Source organism: Macaca fascicularis, chromosome 10, assembly GCF_037993035.2.
Source record: "Macaca fascicularis isolate 582-1 chromosome 10, T2T-MFA8v1.1".
Lineage (NCBI taxonomy): Eukaryota > Metazoa > Chordata > Mammalia > Primates > Cercopithecidae > Macaca > Macaca fascicularis.
The window spans coordinates 75,644,444-75,652,924 of record NC_088384.1 but is presented as its reverse complement, the minus strand read 5'-3'; positions in this window follow the sequence as shown (position 1 = coordinate 75,652,924).

The window sequence follows — 8,481 nt, the reverse complement described above, 5'->3', positions numbered from 1 at the left end:
GATATATTATTATCCTAGTTTATGGAGGAGGATATTTTATTAGTCCGTTCTCATGCTGCAATAAAGAAATACCTGAGACTGGGGAGACTGGGTAATTTATAGAGAAAAGAGGTTAAACTGACTCACAGTTCTGCATGGCTGGGGAGGCTTCAGGAAACTAACAATCATGGTGGAAGATGAAGCAGAAGCAGGCACCTTCTTCACAAGGCGACAGGAGAGAGAGTGAGTGCAAGCAGAGGAAATGCCAGATGCTTATAAAACCATCAGATCTCCTGAGAACTCACTCACTATCACAAGAACTGCCTGGAGGAAACCGTCCCATGGTTCAATCATTTCCCACTGGGTCCTTCCTATGACACGTGGGGATTAGGGGATTACAATTCAAGATGAGATTTGGGTGGGGACACAGTCAAACCATATCAGATATTATGGTACATTACAGACGCAAGATAACTTGCCTTAAATCACACCCCTAGCAAAGAAAAGACCCAAACCAGGAAGTTTATTCTCCAGGGTGTCAGTTTTTATCCACCTTGACTGCCAGCAAGCCTTCCATAGACCTGTATGTGAAGAGAGGTCTCTGTGTCCTACATAGAAACAATTGGAAACCTCTGTGTTGAATATTTATACTTTAAAGCGCCTGGTATTTGTGCTATATAAATTGTCATCATTAAAAATGTGAAGGTAAATATTTATAAACAGCTGTTAAGGAAACTAGACTTCTGGGGAGAAATATTAAACTCCAATTTCTGCTTAGAGATTTTCTTTTAAAAATTGAAATACGCAGACTGACTCTAAATATAAACCTTTTTCCTATTGTAATTCTTCCTTTCATAGCCCAGCTAAATCTCTGCTAGAATTCAGCAATAGGTCCCCAGGAAAATAACTGCTTTGAAAAAATTTGGCTGAAATCAGATGCTACTTCTCACTTACTACAATGGCTAAAGCAAACAACACTAGCAATACCAATACTGTAACTGGACAAGATGTGGAGCAGCTGGAACTCTCAAATACTGCTGTGAGGGAATGATAAATGGTGCAAACCGTGTGCTAAATTGTTTGGCAGTTCCTAATAACGTTAAATTCGTTCACCTACCCTATGACCCATCAATTTCACTCCCAGGTATTTATCCAAGAGAACTGAAAAGATATATCCATCCAGATGAATCTAAAAGAATACTCATTGCAACTTTATTCATAAAAGCCACAAACCAGTAAACAACCCAAATGTCTATCAACAGATGAATGCATAAACAAATGGTGGTATAACCATATCATGGAATGTTACTCACCAATAAAATGAAACAAACTACATATAGATGCTCTAGATATATGTTCCTACATGAATGATCTTCAAAAACATCATTCTGAGCAAACAAAGCCAGAAAATGACTACGTAGTGTGTAGTTTCATTAATATGACATTAGAATATCCAAACTAATCTGTAATGACAGAAGGCAGATCCATCAGAGGTTTCCTTTGATGAGTGGAAGATTGAAACAAAGGGCACAGGCATGAGGGAATCCGTTGCAGTGATGAACAAGTTTTTTTTTTGTGGGGGGGGGAGATGGAGTCTTGTTCTGTCACCCAGGCCGGAGTGCGATGGTGCAATCCTGGCTCACTGCAACCTCCATCTCCCATGTTCAAGTGATTCTCCTGCCTCAGCTTCCCAAGTAGCTGGGACTACAAGGCATGTGCCACCATGCTCAGCTAATTTTTGTATTTTTTTTAGTAGAGATGGAGTTTCACTATATGTTAGGCTGGTCTTGAACTCCTGACCTCAGGTGATCTGCTGCCTCGGCCTCCCAAAGTGCTGGGATTACAGAGGTGAGCCACCGTGCCCAACGTAAGTTCTGTTTCTTGATTGGTGGTGGGTTCCATCATACTTGTCAAAATCCATACATCAGTATACTTAAAAATCTGTCTTTTATTGTATGTAAATTATACCTTAAAAAGTAACAGTACTGGAAGAAACACAAACACAGTTTTTCAATGAATGCCTGTCTTAATCCTTGGGAGGCTCAGCTGCGGGTCTGGCTTCCTATGCCACAGCCTTCCCTGCATGTTTACCGACCATGGCAGGTTCTTCTGCTGGTCCCCTCTGGTACTCAGAAGGGTTCAGGCAGGAAACAGATGCTTTTGAATACTTACTGCCCCACTTTTCCTGCTCTTTGAAGAATGCTAGAAAAAGGAGTCAATCTTTACATGCTTCCCTTTTCCAAAAAGTAGCTAGGATGGCAACACTCTGTCTTGACTTCCCCTGTGTTTAGATCCTCGAATCCAGACCTGAGAAATGACTGTGAAATTCTGACCAAGACTCACTGTTTTGGCAGCTTCCATTTCCTTTATTTGCTCCCCATCCAAAATTCTCCTCCCTCTTAGGGATATCTAATTTATATAATTTGTCTAGCAGGTATGGTACTGGTTTAGGCTACATTTGGGAATTCCAGCTGGGGCTGGGAGGAGGTGAAAGAGGAGGGCCGTTCCCGGAAGGTGCATAACAGGCATTTTCAGTGGGAGCTTTCCTCCTGCCACTCCGATAAGCCCCTCGGAGTTCCTGCCGCCTCCCTAGGAAAGTGTAAGCAAGACGGAAGGAAAGGTCAACAACCACAACCTAGGGAGTGAAAACGTCTCTGCCAATTTCGCTGGGGCCCGTCAGGGCGAGTAACCCTCCAACCCACTTAATGAATTTAGAGACACCTTAGCTTGATTTACATAACAATATTTTAAAGACCACGTGATTACTTTGGAGAATTAATTGTCTTTTTTTTTTTTTCCTTCCTTAACCTGATCTGCAGAGTTACAAATACTCTCCCAGAGAGCCTCAGAGGAGGCAGACTTGGCAGAGGAGAGAACGGAGAAAAATCCATGCCTTGCAAATGCCAAGCGGAAGAACAATGCCGTTAGCCGGCCGGTTGATGCTTAACTGCGGGATCGGGGCTCGGGCAGGGATCTTAAACATCATTTCGCGTGGGGAAACAGACATTCTCCTCTCCCGGAAGACAAGGCTGCGTGTAGGTTTATCTCGGCCTCCTGGAGGACCTGTGGTTTTCGGGAGAGCAGCTGCGAGGGGACAGAACGCTTCGCTGTGGTGGTTCCGCCGCGGGCTCCGCTGCCAGGAGGCCGGCGCGCGCGCAGCTCTGCCACGGGGCAGGCTGCCAGGGCCCGGGGAGCAGCGGCAGTCTTCCTCGGAGTAGCACCTGTTCTTCCTCTGCCTGCGCCGGGAACTCGCCACCTTCCCCCACCCCATGCTGCTTTCCCCTGCGTGGCTCCATTTTGTCTTTCCTGATGGCAGATGCCCCCGCGACCTTCCTCCCGAACACGTGCGGGGCGCTGGGGGAGGGGACGGCCACGTCAGGCGCATCCCCTTCCCCGACACCCCAAGGTAGCAGCAGCAGCAGGTGCTGTGACATTATGACAAACACTCAGGTCCCCGGTGACTGGATGCGTCACACGCTGTGTCTAACAGTCGCTGACATCTCATCAATCACGGCCTTGATTATGCTGCTGGGGTCCCTGGGCTCAGCTTTGGGCTCTTAACAGAATTTACTGCAAACTGAACATCCTTATTTCCAACGTAGGCAAACCCGTCTTGTTTAAAATGGCGTAATCCAGCTGGAAGATCACACTGGCACACTCAAATTGGCCCATCTTTTCTCTTGTCGATATTGCAATTAGGTGCGCATCCGGCAGCAGAAATTGCTGGGACGTTTTTCTCTCCTGCACTCTCCCACCGTTTGTTACAACTGAAGGACACATTTTGTTGTCCCTGAGAATGATGTATTTGAGGGAAGGCTGTGACTCAGTGTATGACAATTAAAGAGGAAAGGACACTGGTAATGATTAACTAGCTTGTCTACATGATGTGAGGCTGTTTTATCAACTAACATTGATTAAGCCAGTAGTCTGTGACCAGCCATGTGTGAGACTCTACTGGGAAACACAGGTAGGAAAAAAAATGATTATTGCCCTGAAGAGTCTCAAAATCTAGTTGATGAGATAATTGTGCAAATGTTTGGGTAGGAAAATATTGACCACTCTTCTTTGCCTGGTAACAAAGACAGTGGAGAGCCTGATCACAGTGCATGGATCTTCTCTTTTTCTAGATTGGTTCACTCCCTTTCCCCAGAATATTCCTGTGTGCTTTCTTCCTTTAGAAATAGGCTGATGGCATTGCTCTAACCTGAGGCCCCACCCCTCATGTATTTCTCTAAATCAAGGTCAGCAAGCTTTTTATATACAAGATCAAATAGTAAATAGTTAAAACTTTGTGAACCAAGAGGCAAAATGGAGCAACTGATATTGCTAAAAGATTAATAACCTTTTTTTACACTTTACATTTAAGAATTATAAAAACACTCTTTAGTTTATACACCATACAGAAAAAGGTGGTGGGCTGGATTTGGCCCAAGGTGCATAATTTGCTGTTTCGTTATCTAAATCCTATTTGTCTTTTAAGATCCAGCTCAAACCCCAGGTCCTATGTGAAATATATTTGACACTGCCCATCCAAAATTCTCCTCACTCGGGGGGCGGAGCAAGATGGCCGAATAGGAACAGCTCCAGTCTCCAACTCCCAGCGCGAGCGACACAGAAGACTGGTGATTTCTGCATTTTCAACTGAGGTACTGGGTTCATCTCACTGGGGAGTGCTGGACGATCGGTGCTGGTCAGCTGCTGCAGCCCAACCAGCGAGAGCTGAAGCAGAGCGAGGCATTGCCTCACCTGGGAAGCGCAAGGGGGAAGGGAATCCCTTTTCCTAGCCAGGGGAACTGAGACACACAACACCTGGAAAATCGGGTAACTCCCACCCCAATACTGCGCTTTAAGCAAACATGCACACCAGGAGATCATATCCCACACCTGGCCGGGAGGGTCCCACACCCACGGAGCCTCCCTCATTGCTAGCACAGCAGTCTGTGATCTACCGGCAAGGCCACAGGAGGCTGGGGGAGGGGCGCCCGCCATTGCTGAGGCTTAAGTAGGAAAACAAAGCTGCTGGGAAGCTCGAACTGGGTGGAGCTCACAGCAGCTCAAGGAAACCTGCCTGTCTCTGTAGACTCCACCTCTGGGGACAGGGCAATAACAAACGCAGCCGAAACCTCTGCAGACGCAAACGACTCTGTCTGACAGCTTTGAAGAGAGCAGTGGATCTCCCAACACGGAGGTTGAGATCTGAGAAGGGACAGACTCCCTGCTCAAGTGGGTCCCTGACCCCTGAGTAGCCTAACTGGGAGACATCCCCCACTAGGGGCAGTCTGACACCCCACACCTCACAGGGTGGAGTACACCCCTGAGAGGAAGCTTCCAAAGCAAGAATCAGACAGGTACACTCGCTGTTCAGAAATATTCTATCTTCTGCAGCCTCTGCTGCTGATACCCAGGCAAACAGGGTCTGGAGTGGACCTCAAGCAATCTCCAACAGACCTACAGCTGAGGGTCCTGACTGTTAGAAGGAAAACTATCAAACAGGAAGGACACCTACACCAAAACCAAATCAGTACATCACCATCATCAAAGACCAGAGGCAGATAAAACCACAAAGATGGGGAAAAAGCAGGGCAGAAAAGCTGGAAATTCAAAAAATCAGAGCGCATCTCCCCCGGCAAAGGAGCGCAGCTCATCGCCAGCAACGGATCAAAGCTGGACGGAGAATGACTTTGACGAGATGAGAGAAGAAGGCTTCAGTCCATCAAATTTCTCAGAGCTAAAGGAGGAATTACGTACCCAGCGCAAAGAAACTAAAAATCTTGAAAAAAAAGTGGAAGAATTGATGGCTAGAGTAATTAATGCAGAGAAGGTCATAAACGAAATGAAAGAGATGAAAACCATGACATGAGAAATACGTGACAAATGCACAAGCTTCAGTAACCGACTCGATCAACTGGAAGAAAGAGTATCTGCGATTGAGGATCAAATGAATGAAATGAAGCGAGAAGAGAAACCAAAAGAAAAAAGAAGAAAAAGAAATGAACAAAGCCTGCAAGAAGTATGGGATTATGTAAAAAGACCAAATCTACGTCTGATTGGGGTGCCTGAAAGTGAGGGGGAAGATGGAACCAAGTTGGAAAACACTCTTCAGGATATCATCCAGGAGAACTTCCCCAACCTAGTAGGGCAGGCCAACATTCAAATCCAGGAAATACAGAGAACGCCACAAAGGTACTCCTCGAGAAGAGCAACTCCAAGACACATAATTGCCAGATTCACCAAAGTTGAAATGAAGGAAAAAATCTTAAGGGCAGCCAGAGAGAAAGGTCGGGTTACCCACAAAGGGAAGCCCATCAGACTAACAGCAGATCTCTCGGCAGAAACTCTACAAGCCAGAAGAGAGTGGGGGCCAATATTCAACATTGTTAAAGGAAAGAATTTTCAACCCAGAATTTCATATCCAGCTAAACTAAGTTTCATAAGTGAAGGAGAAATAAAATCCTTTACAGATAAGCAAATGCTTAGAGATTTTGTCACCACTAGGCCTGCCTTACAAGAGACCCTGAAGGAAGCACTAAACATGGAAAGGAACAACCGGTACCAGCCATTGCAAAAACATGCCAAAATGTAAAGACCATCGAGGCTAGGAAGAAACTGCATCAACTAACGAGCAAAATAACCAGTTAATATCATAATGGCAGGATCAAGTTCACACATAACAATCTTAACTTTAAATATAAATGGACTAAATGCTCCAATTAAAAGACACAGACTGGCAAACTGGATAAAGAGTCAAGACCCATCAGTCTGCTGTATTCAGGAGACCCATCTCACATGCAGAGACATACATAGGCTCAAAATAAAGGGATGGAGGAAGATTTACCAAGCAAATGGAGAACAAAAAAAAGCGGGGGTTGCAATACTAGTCTCTGATAAAACAGACTTTAAACCATCAAAGATCAAAAGAGACAAAGAAGGCCATTACATAATGGTAAAGGGATCAATTCAACAGGAAGAGCTAACTATCCTAAATATATATGCACCCAATACAGGAGCACCCAGATTCATAAAGCAAGTCCTTAGAGACTTACAAAGAGACTTAGACTCCCATACAATAATAATGGGAGACTTCAACACTCCACTGTCAACATTAGACAGATCAACGAGACAGAAAGTTAACAAGGATATCCAGGAATTGAACTCATCTCTGCAGCAAGCAGACCTAATAGACATCTATAGAACTCTCCACCCCAAATCAACAGAATATACATTCTTCTCAGCACCACATCGTACTTACTCCAAAATTGACCACGTAATTGGAAGTAAAGCGCTCCTCAGCAAATGTACAAGAACAGAAATTATAACAAACTGTCTCTCAGACCACAGTGCAATCAAACTAGAACTCAGGACTAAGAAACTCAATCAAAACCGCTCAACTACATGGAAACTGAACAACCTGCTCCTGAATGACTACTGGGTACATAACGAAATGAAGGCAGAAATAAAGATGTTCTTTGAAACCAATGAGAACAAAGATACAACATACCAGAATCTCTGGGACACATTTAAAGCAGTGTGTAGAGGGAAATTTATAGCACTAAATGCCCACAAGAGAAAGCAGGAAAGATCTAAAATTGACACTCTAACATCACAATTAAAAGAACTAGAGAAGCAAGAGCAAACACATTCGAAAGCTAGCAGAAGGCAAGAAATAACTAAGATCAGAGCAGAACTGAAGGAGATAGAGACACAAAAAACTCTCCAAAAAATCAATGAATCCAGGAGTTGGTTTTTTGAAAAGATCAACAAAATTGACAGACCACTAGCAAGACTAATAAAGAAGAAAAGAGAGAAGAATCAAATCGACGCAATTAAAAATGATAAAGGGGATATCACCACCGACCCCACAGAAATACAAACTACCATCAGAGAATACTATAAACACCTCTACGCAAATAAACTGGAAAATCTAGAAGAAATGGATAATTTCCTGGACACGTACACTCTTCCAAGACTAAACCAGGAAGTTGAATCCCTGAATAGACCAATAGCAGGCTCTGAAATTGAGGCAATAATTAATAGCCTACCAACCAAAAAAAGTCCAGGACCAGATGGATTCACAGCTGAATTCTACCAGAGGTACAAGGAGGAGTTGGTACCATTCCTTCTGAAACTATTCCAATCAATAGAAAAAGAGGGAATCCTCCCTAACTCATTTTATGAGGCCAACATCATCCTGATACCAAAGCCTGGCAGAGACACAACAAAAAAAGAGAATTTTAGACCAATATCCCTGATGAACATCGATGCAAAAATCCTCAATAAAATACTGGCAAACCGGATTCAGCAACACATCAAAAAGCTTATCCACCATGATCAAGTGGGCTTCATCCCTGGGATGCAAGGCTGGTTCAACATTCGCAAATCAATAAACATAATCCAGCATATAAACAGAACCAAAGACAAGAACCACATGATTATCTCAATAGATGCAGAAAAGGCTTTTGACAAAATTCAACAGCCCTTCATGCTAAAAATGCTCAATAAATT